Here is a 20,178-nt window from a genome sequence, read left to right as displayed (position 1 = left end):
AGGTTTATGAGCAAGAGATTGACAAACTTTAAATAGTCATGAATATGTGAATAGATGACCTATTTTTTTCTACAGTTTTAATTTTGGAGATGAGCAAATTTAGGATTTGTGCTGGAGACTACAACTTGAGCTTTTATGGAAAGAGAAACTAAGAAATAGCAATCATTCAGGAATACCACAAGAACTGGGTGCAGAATGGATAACTATCAACAGAACAGCTATAGAGAGATCTCATTGCTGCCATTAAGAATACAAGCATCACCAAACAGATTTTTCTCAGACAGCTGAGGAGCAGAAGGAAGAGGATTCAGTATTGAAGTTAGTTTAAATTAGTGTCAAATTGTTTCAGAACTAGCAAAAAATAATTCAAAGGCAAGACCACTGTTCGGTCAGAAAATATCCTGGCTGTAAATGACTTTTACACTTTTCAGTCATGTTAGCTGACAAGTTTTGTAGTAATAGTTTTAGCTTCTTGGATTTCAAATCTTAATCCTTCAGAAGGAAGACAACAGGTCACTCAGAACTGTGGGGATGAGTGGCATCTCCTAAGTTATTTCCTGTTGATAATACATAATCTAATCCAAACCAGCAAATTTATTTTATAGTAAGAACATAGTGGAATCCTTCTCAATCCACTTTCAGGTACCTTGTAGTGATCACTCAGTGCTTAACAATGTCCATAAGCTTCAAAGTCTTTAAATACTCAGGGAAAAGCTAGTTTTTGATTCTGTGGTTTGATTCAATAACAGCAAAACCCCTTAAGCTTGTCTTGCTTCTTTAACATTGCTACTTAAAAAAAAAAAAAAAAAAAAAGAAAAAGAAAAAAAAGTATTCTCTGTGTGTTTTACCTTTTTCAGAAGACAGACCAGCCTAAACATCTAGGTCTGTATTCAAGTACAGGCAATGAAAAATGCAAGAGCAGAAGTTGGCCTACAAACACAATGGATTTTGGTTGCTTGTAGATACACATGTCAGTGCTGAATACTCCTGTGTCATGGCTTCTTTGCCTGTGTTGGTAATATTATAATCTTCTATTATATAATTATATAATCTTATATATTATCTTATATAATTATAATCTTATTTGTTATAAGACCTAGATAACAGTAGTACTTTCCAGTGGGAATCAAAGAGAACGACCTATAGAAGGAATAGATCTTCTCCATCTTTCCCGTAGGCCCCTTTAGGTACTGGAAGGCTGCTGTAAGATCTGCCTAGAGCCTTCCGATCATCCTTCTGGCCCTCCTCTGGACTCACTCCAGGTCCATGTTCTTCTTGGGAGCCCCAGGGCTGAATGCAGCACTCTAGGTGGGGTCTCACAAGGGTGGAATGAAAGGAGACAATCACCTTCCTTGACCTGCTGGTCACGCTTCCTTTCATGCAGCCCAGGATAAGATGGGATTTGCAAACACTATTCTACTCATGTACCTGAAAAATCTGACTCTGCCTTTGGGACGCTGCATCCTTCAGTGGCTTAGAAAAGAGGAATCTTCTTCACTCCCTCCTCTCTTCCATAATTTACCTGTCTGCTTTGCAACATGCTCTGCTAGGAAGGCACAGTACTTAAAAACTCCTGTTGAAACTTGTGGGAAGTGAGATGTTTCCATACGAAGTTTTTTTCTACTCATTGTAAGAGACATCGCTTAACCAGAGCAGAAAGCAGAGTGGAAAAACTGTAATAATGGCACTATTTAGGCATTTTATTTATTTTCACTTCAATAGAAAGGCCACAGCAAAAACATGAAAGGTAGATGGGTATTCTTTCAGTTAGTTCTTTGTGTGACTGCATTCATCCTTTGGCCTACTAATTTACTTCATTTTTCATATTCTTATTTACTTTTTCATTTTCTTATTTACATTTTTCATATTCACATTTACTTCATTTTTCATATTCTTACCTTCTAGATTTAGTTTTCTCTCTGCTTTTTTCTCTGATAGTCCTGCCTGAGACATCTTGATCATACATAATTTGAGAAGGATCAATTCAAAATGAAGGACGACATATTTGTTCATTTCCTGTCATGGTGAGATTTGAGTCTGACCAACATGAAGAGAAAACACTGTGCTGATTAGTGGCTACAAGAGTAACTGCAGAGAACAAGAGGGACAACAGAGATGTTTGTACTCCTACAGCGGGATGTAAATGTTACCTTTGCACTACCATGTAGCCCATCTTTATTCTGTTCTGTTTATTCTTATATCTTTCATTTGGTAACTGGTTGTCCAGTGAAGCAGTGCAAGACGAAGAGTATTATATTGCTTTCATTGCGACAGAGTTTCATGGTGAGAGAACAAAAAATCTGAAGAACCAAGAAAATTGTCAGGCGTGGACAGGGTGCTGATTGTGGAAGCCTGTAATTTGGTTGGGAAAAAATGAGATCTGTGCTATGTGATGGCTGAGAATAAGCCATATGGTAAAAGGCTAGCTTGCTATTTCAGTCTAGCTGAGTATAGGAAAATTGCTCATATCTCCCATAAATTACACTGTTTCTCCAGTTAGTGTACAATCTCACAGCACTTGCATATTAAGTAACATTTACAAAAAATGCATGAGTCCAAAGGATTCAAAATCCAATACCAGGCAGTCTAATGCTGAAGTCTTGCACAAAAAATTGAACTCCGCTTGCATTCATCTGAGAGCTTGCAGGCACTTAACACGGCAGTTGTAGAGTTCACGCCTAATAGCCTGCTGCCATGCTCATTGGCTGCAGTATAGATTATATGAGTTCAATGAGCAGTTCTTTATGTGGGTTATCTCAGACTCTCTTTTGTCTGGATTTATGATGTCTAGCAGTGGTGTGCATAAGCCCAAGTTGTAAAAGATGACTGCTGTACTTCTGAGATATACGTCTCTCTCTCTCTGGCTCCTGGCACATCTCCAGTGTGGCCGAAGGGTTCAGAACAGCGATGTTCGGCTGGGTGCGGTCTGGGGTCTGTGCTGCCTTCTGTGGCTTTGAAAGCTGGAAAAGGAATACACAAATGTCAACTCTTGTAGAAAGTAATGTGCTCACTGAGCTGATACCAGGGTATCATTAAAATGGTGTCTGTTTTGTCTTCCATAGTTTTGAATTTATCGGTAGAACCTGATTCTGGGCTGCAAGTGGAAAACCACAGTGGTCTGATGCTAGTAGATATATGTATTTATCACCCCCTCCCCCCCCCTTTATTTTTAAGAAGACCTCAAATCAATTTGATTTCTGTCCTGTGTTGAATTGAAAATTCAGATATAGGCCACAATTTTATGTACATAAGCTTTCCAGTATTTTCTTCCTTTTAAATGCAGCAAATGAACTGATGACATTTGGGGTGCTTTAGATCCATAGTGTTTTAATTTATTGGTCTCTTGTGAGAATGTTAGCAAATATTAAATAGGTTACAAAGTCCAGGTCAGCAGCAGAGGATATTGAAAACAAGCAGAAAGTGCCTGGCTTTGATATTTTTATTTTAGTTATCTTTTTATATACCTTTTAGAGTGATATGCACTTAGCTGAGAGCTTTGCTCAGCTCGATGGTATACCTATACACACTAGATGATATCTGAATAGAAGACTACAGCGTTAACACTTACAGATTCTTAAAACAAAATGAGGCTAATTGATTTGGCAAGACAGAATGGTATTTTGTCTGGCAGAGTAAGATGGTCTTAAGGTAATAGAAACAAAATTTGAAGGCATTACCACAAATCCCCTGCATTAAAAAATCTCAGAGGTTCCCACAGGTATGCATTAATTTAATTTAGACAACTACAATCAATACGCAAAGACTGCTGAAAACAGTGCAGTGTAGGCTTCACAGCAGTTTCCAGTCTAATGTTCATAAGAAATTGTTGTGCTTACTCTATTTATTGTACTAGCAGAGAAATGCTAGCTGAATAACGATGGATGTAATATTATGCATCATTCTAATTTTGCTTTGCAAGTAGATACTACATTCTTCCAAAACAAAGAATAATATTTAATATTTACATTTCATAGATAGTACACAGGGCTAACTGGCAGATTCTAAGAGGCATCCATTATGACCTTCTACATTATTTGACCTTCTTCATAGGCCAATCTCTGCATAATTCCATTTTGTTGCAATTTAAACAGTTGTTTCTGTAGCAAATTTATACCTCATGGTGTGAATTTGTGACATTCAAAATCAATTCAGAGTCTATGAAGTGCAGAGAATGAGGTACATTCCTGGAAAAGTCATTCTAGTATTACTTCTTGCTATTAAAAATGCCCATTTTTGTGAACTTATCTAGCTGCCAGTTTCTGACCATTGGATTTTGTTATAACTACCTGTTAGAAAAAGGACCTTCTGCTATCAGAAATCTCAGCTTGCAGGTATTCATTGCTTGTGATGGAGTTATAGCATAAGCCTGCACTGTAAGAAGTGATTACAGATTGAGATAAGTATGTGTAGGTAGAGGCAGATCTTGAGTCATTCCTCTGGTTCCTTTCTGCATCTCTTTCATATTTTCAACATCCTTTTTGAATTTGGGGTTTTCAAACTGGGCCCAATGTTTGGTGGTGTCATTGGAATTGCACTGTATGTACCCACGGCAGAGGCAACACTGCCTCTCCTTCCAGATAGTCCCTTTTGTATTCAATGAATGTCTTGGGTATGGTATTGAGCTGGGACATAATGTGCCATCTCATATTTCTTTTTCAAGGTAACTGCTTTCTAGGCTTAATAAATGTAATAACACCTAATCTTTCCAAGTGTTTTCCTTTTAAATATTTTCTATATGACACCTGTTTGTAATCAGTTTATAATGAAGTGATACAGAAGTGTATTTAATATGGTATTTCCTTAGTCATTTCTTTATTTCTAGTTTTAGAGTGATATTTGTTGGCTAAAACTTGTGTTTTGTTCAGTGAGGAAAAAAAGAGAAAATGGAGAATGTGGGGTATACTGTGCTTTTTTCAGTACAGCTGGTTAGCAAGACATTCTGCATACAACATACCTGTAAAGCCAAAGCAGATAAAACAGCAGTGCTTAATTTCCGTAACGAGAATTCTATGCATTAATTAAGTTGTTATCATTATATTCTTATATAATATATAAAAGCATATTATATGCATATATATTATATCCATATATGCATTCATGCAAAATACAGCCCAGATTCCTGGAAGATCTCAGGGGATGTCATTCTTCAGGCCTGAAACCTGGGTGTGGCTGGAGGGGTTGTTATGGACTTGTCTTTCATGTAATTTCCTTTTTTCCTTTTTTTTTTTTTTTAATATATAAACAGCAAAAATTTTTGCATGTATTCTCTAGCAAGTGGAACATCAGAAACAAATGCCATATGTGATGATTGTGTTATCAATAAAAATCTATAGCTGAAATCTATAGCTGAACTATAATTAAGGCATTGCTTACAGAACTTAAGCCAATGAACCTGAAAATACTTGTCCTGAAATTCTTTCCTGTCAGTGTCTGTTTCTTTTCTTTGAAAACTAAAGAAGAATTGTGATAACATATAACTCTGTCCAAAAAGTTGTCACGCATATGGTCTAAGATACACACTTAAACAATATTATCACAGTGAGCACACGTTTATTTCTAAGGCAAATTTATATCAATTAGTCTCTATACGCAAACTTGTCAAGAAAGAGTGCTATAAATATTTTTATCTAAGTGCTCTTGAAAGAGAGAAAAAAAAAAAAAGAAAGGATATGAGCATAATTTACTGCCACTGAAGGCCAAGATTATGGTTGTTAACGTATGCTACCAGAGGGTGAGTAAAGCTTGCTGGAGAGATGTCTTCAAACATGGGTGTAAGTTAAATTTAAGAACTTTTTAAAAACCTGGTTACAATACTTTAGAATTTTCCTCCTCTTTTCACCTATCTTCCATTTCTTTAAAGCTTTCTGAATCTAATTTTGAATTCACTTACTGCAGTTGCCACTGCAGCATGTGGTTTGCTGGCCTCCAACTGTGCTGAATCTGCACCAGCTCCTTGTTAATCACTGACAGGAGTTGTTACAGGAACAACTCAGCAGAATGTAGAAAGTGCTCTGTTCCTGCAGCCCAGGCTGTGCTTTGTGGACAGTTTGTCACCATACTCAATAACAAGATCACCTAAGTCCTATGCTGAAACAATAACTTTTATTGGTTTCACATTAGAAGACCTAAACTGTTTACAATGGGGAGGAAATTGCATCTCCTGCAAATAGTGTGTCCCTACTAGATTGGCAAATATGGTCTGTCATGTAAATAAACAGGCCCACACTAGATGTGCTATTATGTTCACTGGAATGTGCTGGAGAAAAATTAGATGCAACCTTGAGAGGCTGCTGACATCCTGCACATGAATTTAGGTGTGAGTTACATTTCTCAAGGAAAGGATGAGAAGAGCTTAAGGGAAAGGCAGGGAACAAAACTGTAGGTCATTTAGGGTTTATGACAGCAGCTAAGCAGAAGTAGGAAGAATAGAGAAGATGAGTTCAATAACTGAAAAATGGGGATAAGCTGTGGAAGATGAGAAACGAAAATTTAAGTACAGCGAAGGGAAAACAGTGCATGACGTGAAAAAGGAAAGGTTTGGAGAAATCTGGTCATGAGCACCACTTTGACAATTTATATAGTCAACAATCGATAAACAGTGTGAGCTTCTTCCTTTCTCCATGTTGGGTTTAATTACATCCACATGCTGAAAGAAGATCCACTTATTGATCCTCTTTTTAGCAATGCTTTTCTCACCCTTCTCTCATGGCAGCCAGATAGATACAGTACTTAGTACACACCTACAGATTGTTTCCATCAGAAAGGCACTATTTCAAGGCCAGGTATGTGCTGACTGAGTGTACATTTTATGGACCAGAATGTGGTTTACTTCTGTAATTAAAAAATAGAGTACTTATCACTGCGCTATACAAGTACCTCTTGATGGATGCTTGTATCATCCTGGTGCTTATTTATGGGAGGTATATGCTATTATCCTTCTTTATAGTGGGGGAAAACCAGAGCAGAAGGATTTCAGGCTAGATGTTCAAAACCAAGCCTTTGATCTTTTTTCTGTCACAAGACATCCTGTTTCTAATACTCCACAGCAAGTGTTCAGGTACTGACTTCATTTGAGGTTGGTGGCACAAGTTGATTTTTAATATGGGTATAGATTTCCTTGAATTTTTCATCTGGTTTTCTAATTTAGACTGGTTTTGCCTGGAACAGAATGTGGTTATCCAAAGGGCAGATCTATAAATTGGAAATTTAGTGAAAAAACAAGTTTGTAGGTAATACAGGATCAACTAACAAGTATATGCCTTCCATTTCTCACCGATCTGTCATTTCAAATAAACTGGTGTGTCAGTTATCTCTTCAGTATAGTGTCTTTTTAGTGTGTAGTCTAATTAGTACTTTGATCCTTAATAAATAAATAAATAAAATTCCTTCCCTTAATCATACTCCCAATCTTTGTGGGAAGAGAATTGAACAGATATTTCTACTCTGAAAACACATTTCTCTGATGTTTGTCCCTTTGGAGTAACCAAGATCTGGTGCATGTCAGCAATAGAAGAAAGGCAATGTTGCAAATTATCATGTAGAACCACTCTTGGAAGTAGTTTTTGGCTATTTTTCTAGTATGGTAATAGAAGATTTGTACATTCATATTTTGTTCCTAAGAACTGCTTTCCCATTGAAATGGTGTAAGAAAAAAAATGGAGCCAATTTCTGAGTTCTCAAAATACATCAGGTTTTGCATGCAAAGATGAAAATCTGCTAATTTCCTTTTTCCGTAGCGATTCAGCTTTCCATGTAGTATGGTAAGGAATGTTTACGTACACAGGAATTTACCTGCTGTCAGATAGTGTTTCAGAACACTGGCTTCATAGCTTTTGACCTCTAGCCTGTTGCCAGAAACATTAGCAGGGCATCATAATAATATATAAAAGATATATACTGGTTTTCTCATGTGGTGGTTTTCACCCCACACTAATTTGTAGGAAAAAAAAGCGCTTCAGCGCTGTGATTGTATTAATTTAGTCTTTTGGGCTTGGTTCTCACCATTTCCCTTCAAAATGACTAATTACTACCAGTGAAATCTGTTGCAATTTTACTTCCTGCTTTTGATGGTGTAACCAGAGTTAAATGCCCAGCAAATAAATCTTGCACAGCACTCAGTTGCAGTTTAACAAAATTTATGCTATTGGTTGAGGGAACTGCTGGAAGTCTTGTACTCCAGGCTCTCCAAAATGTAATTGAGAGTGTCAGGAGAAATTACAAAATGCATGATTGCCCAGATTTATCTGTTATACTAGACAGCTTTAAAGCGTGTGATATGTACAAAAGGTGGAGAGCTGCAGAGCTATTCAGGTACAGTAGCACAGCTATGGAACATGGCCAAGTGAGTCATACATTTGTTCTAGCTACATATATTTTAAATATAAAGGAACGATTACCAGTGTCAGGTACTTTATATGACTCACATTAATTTTGAGAAGAGGAGAGGAAAAAATCCAAGAACTCCTCAGTGTGTTGGATTTAAAGACAGATGCAGAGGACTCAATGAAATAAGCAGGCAAGGCACGCAGTTCCTCACCTTGAATTTTAAAAGGAGCTGTTTTGTTACTTATGGATGAAAAACATGAATTCCCATGATAAATCTTGAGGCAATGTATATCCAATATTCTGATCAATGGCTTTTAAAAAATGTTATTGATAACTGTATTTATTTTACTGCTGTTCTATGCTGTTGTTGTCAAGTTTTATGGAATAATCTAGTGATCTGAGTGATGATTACGATTGCTCTCTGCAGTTTACTTATTAAACAGAAAACATGCATCTTTTATACTTTTCAGAAATAAGTCTGCTGCTTTTGAAGTGTAATAAAGAAAAATGGCTGAATAGTGAAGAAAAACTATACAGAGCTAAAATAAGTATCACAACTATGTATCAGTGCAAGAGTTAATAATGGTATGCAGAAACTCCTACAGCTAGATGTATTGAACCTGAAGTTGTAAAGCATGCATGTAGGTTTGGTAACTTATATGTGAAAAGAATAAAAAATTAAAGGGTTTGGATTTCGCATGTCCATACTTGATAAAATTTACTTTTGATATAATAAGACTCTCATGATGCTAAAACTACAAGGTAATGCTTTACACACTTCATGCATTATTTATAAGAAAGGTGTCAATCTAATTTCAGAGTTTAGGCCAGTTTTCTACTTAAAAGCAAACACATTTGTTGACAAATTTGGAGAAAGATAAAGGAAATGTAACGAGGTTTGTAGCCACGTTAAAAAAAAAAAAAGAAAATTGAGGCTTATGCAGAAAGCAAAAAGAAAGTATAGAAAGTTTTGATCGAATTCAATACGAACAGAATGTTGTAGTGGCAAAAGTGAGGAGTGATTTAAAAAAAACAGTTTAAGAGAACATGGGTAGAGAAATTGCTGAAATTCAACCTTCCTCTTCCTCCCCCCACCTCCACCCTTTATTCTGTATTTCATGTTAGAAATATGTCCCAGTGAAACTGCTTTATATTACTGGACAGAGTACACTGAGATTGAAGCTAATTTTTAAAAATGAATATATCTCATGTAGTTAGGAGCTACTGCTTATCACAGTAATGTATGTTGCCATAAGTACAAATAAGGAGCAGTAGAGTTTTCACTTTATTTTTTATTTTAACATAAGCTTTTCTAATTTAGTAGAGTCTTACAGATAAGAAGAGCACTATGGGTGAAATGCTATTACAGTCTGTGTGCAGAGCTTTCTTTACCATTTTCTTCTTGTGTGAAAACCTAGTTAATGAAGAACAACATTAAGCAGTTGAGAGAGGAAAGCTGTATAAAGATTGTAAATGCAATATATCTTTATGCTTTGTCTACATACTGTTCTCTGATCATGAACGCCTCTATAAATAGAGATTAACTGAACAGAGTGATTCAGTTGTGCTAAGGTGATATATAGACTTAGCATCATACTTGTTTTGGCTTGCTGAAGTTCTGTTAATAGGTACCAGCTGCTGATGGTACTGTTGCCTGATTTGCTTCTGAGTCTTTGTGAGGTAAGAACTAGAAGCTGACAATTTACTTTGCTGTCCTAGGTGACAGAGATCGCCCTTTTGTCAGTAAAGTTTTTTTCTAATAAACACTGGAATAAAAGAACAGATGGAGCTGAACTCCATCACATATACCATATCAGCTTACACACTCATGGTTTTCTACTCTTAAGCATTTGTGCTGCTGTTAAACATTGGTCCTTCCATTTTGTAGCTCGATTCTGGTCATCTTAAGGATAATCATTTCAGTTAGTGTCAGTGCAAAGGGACATTGCAAAGCTATCATTCTGAGGGATGTTCATCGAGGGAGGAATATGACATTTCTGGGAGGCTGTCAGGACCCTCGTGAAGTGTTAAGATTATTTAGGTGGCTGTGCTGCAGAGAAACGTACATTAACTTGAAATATGGGAAATATCTATAATAAAGAGTTCCAGTTTATTTGATCAGGGAGAAAACCGAGATAAAGAAAACCCCTGGGTGTTTTTAAAATGTTCCTTAATGCTTTTTATACTCCTCAAGATGCAGTGAAGGTCAATGCAGTAGGAAATGTCTCCATTGATTTAGATAAACGGTACCTCTTTGCAATGCATTCCATTTTCTCTTTTATCCACTTGAAGAGCTACCATAAGACTTTACCTTAGGCTGTCAGGCAATGTGCAAATTTTTCATAACCCCTGGTGAGGTTATTAGGTTGGCATATCTCTTGCCCTTTAGGGCAAGTACTTCCACTAAGAAGTTGTTGTTATCGTGGTGTTTGCATTATAAATATTTATTTCCACTAGTAATTAATTTCTCTTGTATTTTATTAACCTATAAACCAGAATGATATTCAAGTGAATTTGACTTTAATATAAAAATGAAAAGAAAAATATTTCTTCTTTCACATTTTATTTGTATGTTGCCATGGTTGCTCCGTAACCATTTCTGACTAATACTGCGGGGTTTATAATGCACAGCAGAATGCTAAGACTAAATAATAAGACAATGTACATATGCAGTCAGCAGATTTAATGGTATCTACTGACAGCAAAATGCATTTTAGGAAGTCCCAGTAGTGAAACCATGGCCCTGTGAAGTCAACAGGAGTTTTGAAACTTGCATCATTTAAATCAGCATTTTCAATCCAAATACAGAAATTACCACTATAGCAAGCAATCTTGTTTAAAAGCAGGTTAAAATACGTATCTATAATTGCCACAAATTCTCAAGGGTAAAGACATGCAAAAGTATTATGGCTGCCACTTTTTCTTCACAAGAATACTACAGGAGTGTTTTATCCAGCCGAACAGTAAAGCACTAGCTGTAGTGCTGGGGATTGCCAGAACTTTCACATAGACTTGCAAACATTTTTGTTTGTAGTAGACAAAAGAAGACTTGTCAAGTCTCGTGCTGTCAGTCTAATACTTCTGCGTTTGCCACCTTTTTTCTAGCTGCAGAGTTGTCTCACTGGTTTGTAGCTGCTCCTGTGCTTTCATCAGTGCTTTGTGCAGGCAGATCAGGGCCTAGAGGGAAGACATGGTACTGCACGCCATTGAGCACTTGGCCTCCCAAGGGCTGAGTGATTTATGGATAACCAGACAACAGTTTACTGCCGCAGTCCTTGCTGTTGAAACTGACTGTATATAAATCCAGTTATCAAAGAATTAAGGATTGCTGTGATGGGAATATTTGAAAGAGAGAGATGAGTAGAGTTTCAAACCTCAGTCTGACTCTGACTAGAATCATAGAATCGTAGAATATCCTGAGTTGGAAGGGACCCATAAGGATTATCAAGTCCAACTCCTGGCACTGCACAGGTCTGCCCAAAAGTTTAGACCATGTGACTAAGTGCACAGTCCAATCGCTTCTTAAATTCAGACAGGCTTGGTGCAGTGACTACTTCAGTGGGGAGCCTGTTCCAGTGTGCGACCACCCTCTCGGTGAAGAGCCTCTTCCTGATGTCCAGCCTAAACTTCCCCTGCCTCAGCTTCACACCGTTCCCACAGGTCCTATCACTGGTGGTAACAGAGAATAGGTCACCTGCCTCTCCACTCCCTCTCGCAAGGAAGTTGTAGACTGGACTAGATTGACAGTACATGTTATTTCTTATAACGATTATTTCTTAATGCCTATCAGTAATTATCCTCATGTTTACAAAAAAAAAAATCAGTCCTTAATAAACTTGATGCACATATGCATATATAGAGGGCATTTTTTTTTGTTTGCTTGAAAATTCTTGGTGTTGCCTTAATAGGACAACATTTTTCTAATTGAGATATTTTCTGTGGGGTAGGAAACACATTTTGTGGACCCAACTTGGGAGGTAATGTTGAGAGCTTGGAAGAGTTTTTTATTGAAATGGTTGGAGCTTCAAAACATCCTAAAACCTTGCAGTCACTATTTGTATTCTTTATCTTTGCCTTTGATGACCACTGAGAGCACCCAAGAGAATTCATGGCTTTCATAGACTCTGAACTGGACGGCTATCCTTTGTCAATCGCTGGTGTCCATTTGTAGTCTGTATGCCCTACTCCTTTCTTCCGTTCAGCTAGATTTTCCCCTGATCACTCCTGACAAAGTGTACTTAAGTTGTTAGGTTGTATAGTTCCCTGCAGCAAATATTTTGTAAACTCAAGCTCATAAATGAAACATATATAATAAGTGAAGATGTTACCTTCAGGCTAATTCTTCAGAATACTTCTAATGGTAATAGAGATTTTTCTTCTCTCAAATCATATTGTATTACATTTTAACTTTAGATTAGTCTACAGATCATCCAGAAAGTAAAACTAGATGAATTTACATCTAGCCCACCATCACTAAATTTAACTTTGGGGATGTATTAAACCGATACTTAAAGACAATCAATTCAAAACTGTCCAAAAACAGCTGTAATGCAGAAAATCAGAGTTAAAAATTGGGTTGAAAGTCAATGAGAATAGGTAGAATTTCTCAGTGCACTACCATCACTTCTGAGAAGAATGAAACTGTATTTTGTCACTTTGTTGACATGACATGGTCTTTCTTCTGTTTCAAATTGTTCGTGTGGAACTATTCCTGGAGATTACATTTCCAAGGCATAATTTAGATGCCAGTAATAGAGGGATAGGGAAGAGCTTTGTGATTTATTTATTTAGTTAGTTAGTTTTCTTGAGAGAATAATTATTTCTATTTGAATTTGTGTGGCTGGAAGGTATTACTATTAGTATCTTAAAAATAGATATTAATGTTGGTGCTTATGAATTCTCAAATTAATCATCTGTCCTTTAAGAATTCCAGGAAACTAAACAATAAAATATCAGGGAAGCTGTAAAAAAATAATGATAATAATAAAAAAGTTACCATATAGATTTTATACCCTGAAGTAGAAAAACAACACTTAAAAAGCATAAACTTGTCAAGCTACTGTATGCTTCCCAGTATGTGCAGCTTTTCAGAGCTTAATGTTCATTTAATATTTTCAGGGAGTGCTGAAGGCTTACATATACAGTCATTATCTTTATAAAGTATGTTTTCTTCTACTGTTTGTACATACTGGATTATTTCACACTTATTGATGAGTTCTGGACTTCTGGCTTTTGTTTCTCATTGATTATTTAGCATTTTTAAAGGACTGTGTTGATAAACGTGCAAGGCGATAGATATTTTGTCAGCTGAATTTTCAGCGTTTTCTCAGCAACAGATGAAGGGAAAGAATGGATTTGTAACTTGTCTCTCGCTTCTTTTGGTATTATGATGCATCAGTCACCTTTGTAATTGTTCTCATTTTTAGAGAAATGAAGAGTCGTTTTTAAGTCATTAAAAGAATCTGAGAAAGTGTATAAACTTTTCAAACAGATGGAATTACAGTGCCAACCCTGAAAGTGTGCCTTTAAATAATGTAATGAGATTCCAGTGGCTATTTGTGCCCTTTGTGATTTTCCTTTAAAAACATAGCAGGTTCCAGCCTATTTGTAAACGCATTATCTGCATTTCCTTCTGTCTTCAAAGGTTACAGATTTGGAAGAGAAGATGAAAGCTATTGTAAGAGAGTGCTTGAGACTTTCAGTCCCATCTTTGCCCTTGTTTTTTACACTCCACAGGCAGCATGGTGGTAGAATACACAGTGGGATACCTGCTTTAAAGGCCTCATTTTACCCTTAAAAGCTATGCTGCTGACAGTGCATTTTTAAAAAGGTCTTAAACTTGAACTAGCGAAAAGGTCTATATACCAAATACAAAGACTTTGATGTTTTTTGTTTTCTTTCCCTCTGAAATTTTCAATGGGGTTGAAAAGGTCCTGTGAATCGAATGACCTACGCAGCAATCACTTTTGTCAATATGTTATGGGGATTTGAAAGAGTCTTGCTCCCAGTAGATTATTAGAAGTAGTCATTTAGCTTGGCTGCAGTTTTACATATTTGTCTGAGATATGGCTTTAAGAAACAGCAGAGTTACTAGAGACAAAACTCTTCCTTTCCTTTTTTCTCCTTCTTCTGGAAATATTATTGAGAGTGCAGCTGTAGGTGTTGGGACATAATTATTTACAGTAAGCAAGGGTAAATCAAACATACATAGAAAAATCTATGGAGTTTGAAACAGTTAAATGTTTTTGGTATTACTCAATATTCCTTTTTCTTTTTTTGCCTTGCTAGATGACTCTTACGTATATATCTTGACTGAATTTTGGTGGTACAGGTTTGTTTTCTTTATCAAAAATATCTAGGATCTATAATAATTGTAGTTCTATTTATTCTCTATTTTTTCTTTGTTGAAGTGTTGTCCAATGCACCTTTGAAAAATACCAGTTTGATGGTTCTATGCTAATGTTAAATGTCTATCTATATCATATATGCAATATAAAATGTTTCTTTTCATATCAAATAGTTCATATCTGCTGATACTGCTTTCACTAGCTTGTGATGGTGCATTGATAAAAATGTAATAAGAATATCCTAATAGAGAATGCTATTAGTGAATTCAACTGTTTTATATTCTTCATAACTGATTTCTGTGCTGTTCATATCAAAGTAGTGGAGGCTGTTATCTCTGACAAAAAGCTGATATATTTATGTTTGTTCCTTAGATATTATTTAGCTTACTAATAGGCTACAGAGTTTTTCTAGGTCTCAGAAGTCTGAGGTCTGAATTTAGAAGGGTGAGAGGTCTCAGCTCCTAATGAGGTCTTTGAGAATTGAACTATTATCGACCCAGCTGTTTTCATTTATTTATCTAGTTATTTTGTGAAGCGGTAGAGAGGGTTTTTCCCTTCTGCCTTTTCATTTTTACTTTTTGTCTCTGTCCACATAGATCTCACCGACAGCTGAGATTGGCAGCCTCATGAGTGGGAGGTCTTGAGAAAAGCAGTTTTTAGAGGGGAACCTAACAAACAGCCAAAGCATTTCCAGGGTTTGTGAAGTCATTGAAAGGGATAGTGAAGATTTTGTTTGGATGTGTAGTTAGGGCTGGATTCATCTTGTCTACCTGAGGTGCCTAATCTTGTATGGCTTAGACTGTCCTTGAGAGAGACAAGCTAGAATTTGAAATGATATTAGGAGGTCTCTCTGACTCCCTTTGTCTCTTTCCTTTGCTCTTTCTCTCTCTTGTGCTTTCTCTATCTGTTTATTACTTTGGGAGTTCAGCATAAGTACTTGACGTTCAATAACCAGATGCGAGCCTTTGTGCTGCAATCAGAAAGACCCTAGGCTATTTTGCCGAGAGCTCCAAGTCTGTAGGTGGCATGCACTTGTTTAAATACAGTCCTACTTAGTATTGCAAACAATACGCAGTTCCTACAAGCCTCTTGTCTTTAATGGCTAGGTTTTCATAATGAACACTGACTAGATTTTCTCATGCAAGTTGTGCAGCACCTAGAGACTATACTGGGCAGCTTTCTTTTTTGTGTAAGGCTAGACTTGCATTTCAGAAAAAATCACATGAGCTTTTGGAACTATCATGAAAGATGTATTTTATGTGCATTAGGAGCTGAAGAATAGGTAGATGAAAATAATTAAATACATAAACTGTTTTCTTTGTAAACTTCAGGCAGAACAATGAGATTTTCAAATATTTATCATGGTATCTGATTTTATTGACAGTGTTACAAAAATGCTATGTAAGTATCTGTTTTAGTCATTTTGATGTACTCTGAAGGGAATATGTTCAGACTTATAAATTCCCTCTATCTTCCTTTGCATTTGTTGTGCATGGTGAAAAATATGATCTTGAAAGAATAGCTCCATATACAGCTGCTGCTACTTAAAAATACTTGATAAAAGCTAAAGAATGCTAAAAAGCACTGTCCCCTCAATTTTAGTAACCTTAAAGTAGAAAATCATTCTGTTCAGAAATGAAAATGTGTGATACAAGTGTGGAATGGTTTATTTCATTATGGGCAAAAATAATTGTTACAAGTCAATTTTTAATTATTTACTTTTTAAAAGAGAGAATGATTAGAACAGCAGATAAAGCAAGTACTAAAATATTAAACATAGCTGCCTTTTTTTTTTTAGGCTTGCACTTTAAAATATGACCAAAATTTAAGTAGGACCAAACTTATTTGACCATTTAGCCTGAATAAGTTGGGTATAGTTATCATTGATTTATCCTGTCTTTGTATCAGTGGCTTATTTGCCAGCTGGCTACAGCTTCTGTGAAAGAATTCACCAAATGTTGATTTAAATTCACCGTTGACCAGTGAGCAGATACTAGTTTTAACTTCTGGATTTCACATGCTCCCTAGCCATTCACACTGTTTCATGCAACATTGGTCAGCTCTTTTCATTTCTGCTTCCTTAACTGATTTTAAATAGACAAATATATTTTAACTATGAATGAAAAACAAATAAGAAATCTTGTGTTATTTTGGGGCAAATTCTTATTTACTCAAAAAAAAAAAGGCTTAAATTTCGATAGTACTTACATCCTCGTTTAATGAGGCATAAATGAGATGTCTGTACTTAGCTGTAAAGCACCATCACTATGTAAATGGCTGCATAATTTATGTGCTACTTCACCTGGCCTTTGACTAGCATCAGGTAAGAGGTGCTTGGAAGGAGGTGTATCAGTCAGGAAAAAAAAAGGCACCCAAATCTTACATTCAGAAAATACTCTCTCTGCTCTATCTCCTGCTCTCTAAATCCTCAGGTTGAATTTGAGATGTTTTTCATAGACCAGCAGTAAAATAATGGACTCCTGAAAGTTTCTTATCCAGATCATGCTTCAGATTCCAACCTTTGTGTTCAAGGCTGTGCAAATCTGGGATGGTGTTAGGGCCATCTCTAATGAGTAGTTTTGTTTCCCACATCTGACATTGCTCCAAAGTTGTTGTCAGCCGTGGACATCATGCAAGGAGGATTAGATATCGGATGTTCCTGACCACTTGTATTTTCACTTTAATTTGGGGGAGAAAACCAAACAAACCAAAATAAAAGCACCAAGAAAAAAGTAGGAATGGTTAGGGGGGATAAGAGAGGGGTGTTAGAGCACACTGGAGACTGGAAATCAGATACTAGTCTCATTAGCTGCCTTCTGTGCTCCAGGTTCACACTTTTGTACCCAGGTCTCCGAGGTGATAGACTAATAATTATTTTGATTCACTGTCCATTCTTTTGAAAGCTCCAGAGGTTAAGACTGTTGAGGACTGATGATGGCAATCTCTTCTAATATTTAAACTGCTATTCTAGGGCTGACAGTTTGAAACCAATACAGATTTGTGCCTTTATCACTTCAGAGCTGCCTACCTGAAGCACTGAAAAGCCTTCTTTCAGTAAGCAGCTGTAAACAGAGTTGGTTTTCTGTTTATTTGTTTATTTGTGCTCAGATTATTTATTTATTTTTAAATGGGAGGACTTTGGGAATTCTTGATTTATTTTACTTATTTATTTTGTACACAGGACTGTGTATTGAACTCACACGCTGCAGCTGACTTACTGTGATGCTGTAGCTTTCTTTTCTATTTTGAGCTTCCAGCACAGTCTGCTAGTGCAGGTTGGACATCTCAAGGGATGTGAACTGCTCATGTCCCCTTGCAAGCTCTATTAGGTCTAGCCACAGTATTCTCATCTGCTTGAGGTGAGCTTAGGATGTGAATTTAGATTGCACATATGGCAACATATTGGACTTAGTATTGACTTCAGTTAGACTTCTATTAGCCTAGGGAACTTGGGCAAAGTATTCCTTAATTAAAATGAAGCAAGTGTTATCCCCAAGCAGGGAGTCCAACCTTGTTCTGCTCTCATAAACACGTACTCAGTATTTGATACAGTCTTCAAATCAGAGAGGATTGAAGATTAAAGTGGTTTCTGATCCCAGTTTTATGGATGGAAAATCACAGATTCTAGTGCTAGCAGTTTTTGCCTAAAACTTTTGATGAAGATTTTTTATTGATGTGTGTGTCTATGTGATTTTTTTCTGTTTTCATGTCCCTTAATATCTTATTATAAAAGAATGTAGCGTTATCTAGCTGCCTTTATCACCAGGCTGAGCATACTGGTTGTAAATTAGTGCCACACACTTAATGCTCCCTACAGATTGTATGGCTTAGAGGTATCGTTCATAAAGTTCCAGACGTCATTTGTAGGCTCAGGTTTCAGTATCAAGGTGAAGATTTGCTTCAGTGTGGCATGAGAGATTCACAGAGATAGACTGTTTTAGTTAAAAAGGTTAAACGAAATGTCAGTTGTTACAGCGAGATTTCAGTCACCAGCTAGCTTTGAGTGGTTTGACACTGTAAGTAGCACAGGGACTGAGCACTCTGAATAACAGTTCCTTCAGTTCATAAATTAGATCATCTTAACGGGACACAAAGTGCATAGAAAATACTGCTTGCAAAGATGTGAGTAACTGTTTCTAAGCAGCTGTGACACTTGTTCACTGGTAAGAAAATGTATTTTTTTTTTCCTTTTCAGTGTTGAAAAGAAGGAATACATTGAAATAAAATTAATTCAACACTTACGATTATTAGATTATACTTTTCAACCTTAAATTTATCTTTAAAGTGAACTTATTATGCAGTCAAGCAGTGAGAAATAACATCAGATTGATGAATCTCCAAAGAAAACAAAGTAGATCAGTGTCGGGGAAGAGAAGTTAAGCTCTTATTTTGCTAGAGGTGTAGATCACCTGTTTCCTAGGATAAGGAGATGCAAAGATATCTGCAGGATTAAAGGGAGTGGGAGAATTTCATTTCTGTTGCTGTTTTTGTGAGAAATAAGACACCTGAAAATAACTTGTATAACAAATTGCTTGGCTTTTGTCTTATCTAAAACTAAGAGTTACTAAAACGTTTTGTTTCTTTAAAAATGGTGTAAAAATATGTTAAAATAAGGATTTGGGTTTTAAATACTTCACCTAAAAATAAGGATTTTTTGTTTTAAAACAGTGAGCAAGGAGAAAGCAATACAGTGGCAGTGAAGTTCAGTACCAAATCCTGCATGTTTTAATCCTGCAGAGTTCCCATTGACTGATGATATGAGATTCTTCTGAGTAGGGTTTTGTGAAGAGCTAGAAGTTTTATTTAAGCTACAAGTTTGTAGATCCAGAATCAGGGATCAGTTTTAAAGTCTTGCTTTTAAAAATAAAAAGGAGATAGACATCCTCTATAGGGCAAATCTGACCTGTGATCTCTTCTTCCAAAGAAGAGATCAAAAAGAAGATCAAAAAAAGAAGACTCAAAGAAGAGTATCAGCTTCTTTTAACAGCTGATACTGAAATAACTTTACAGCAGGACCAGAGTAAAGAATGCAAATCACTCTTTCCAATTTGAAGTCAAGTGAAATCTTGCGCTTTTTTTTTGTTGTTGTTGTTGATTGCACGTATAAGTTAGTGTTCAAAGAACATAACTTCTTAATTGTTTTTTGGCCCAGTTGCATTTATTACCAAGCATTTGTTACTGCAGTAACACATGGCATTTCTCTGGTACTTGTCTACCTATTAAATTTACTAAATTGCTAAGACACAGGATTTATTTATTTATTTATAATAAATAAAATATAGCAGCAATTAGATCAGAAAGGAATTGACCAAACTGGGTGAATGCATTTTAAAGAGTAGAACTTGAGTGGAAGAATATGGGAAAATGAAAAAGATAAATGTTTTGTTGTGAAAATCTATAGTATTTTTTGATCTTGAGTTATATTAGTTGTGTTCTATCTACTGTATATAGCATTTTGTTGATCTTTTGATGTGAAACTCATCAGCCAACCTTGTTTCTCTTTTTA

This window comes from Cygnus atratus, chromosome 4, assembly GCF_013377495.2.
Source record: "Cygnus atratus isolate AKBS03 ecotype Queensland, Australia chromosome 4, CAtr_DNAZoo_HiC_assembly, whole genome shotgun sequence".
Lineage (NCBI taxonomy): Eukaryota > Metazoa > Chordata > Aves > Anseriformes > Anatidae > Cygnus > Cygnus atratus.
This window is presented reverse-complemented; position numbering follows the sequence as displayed.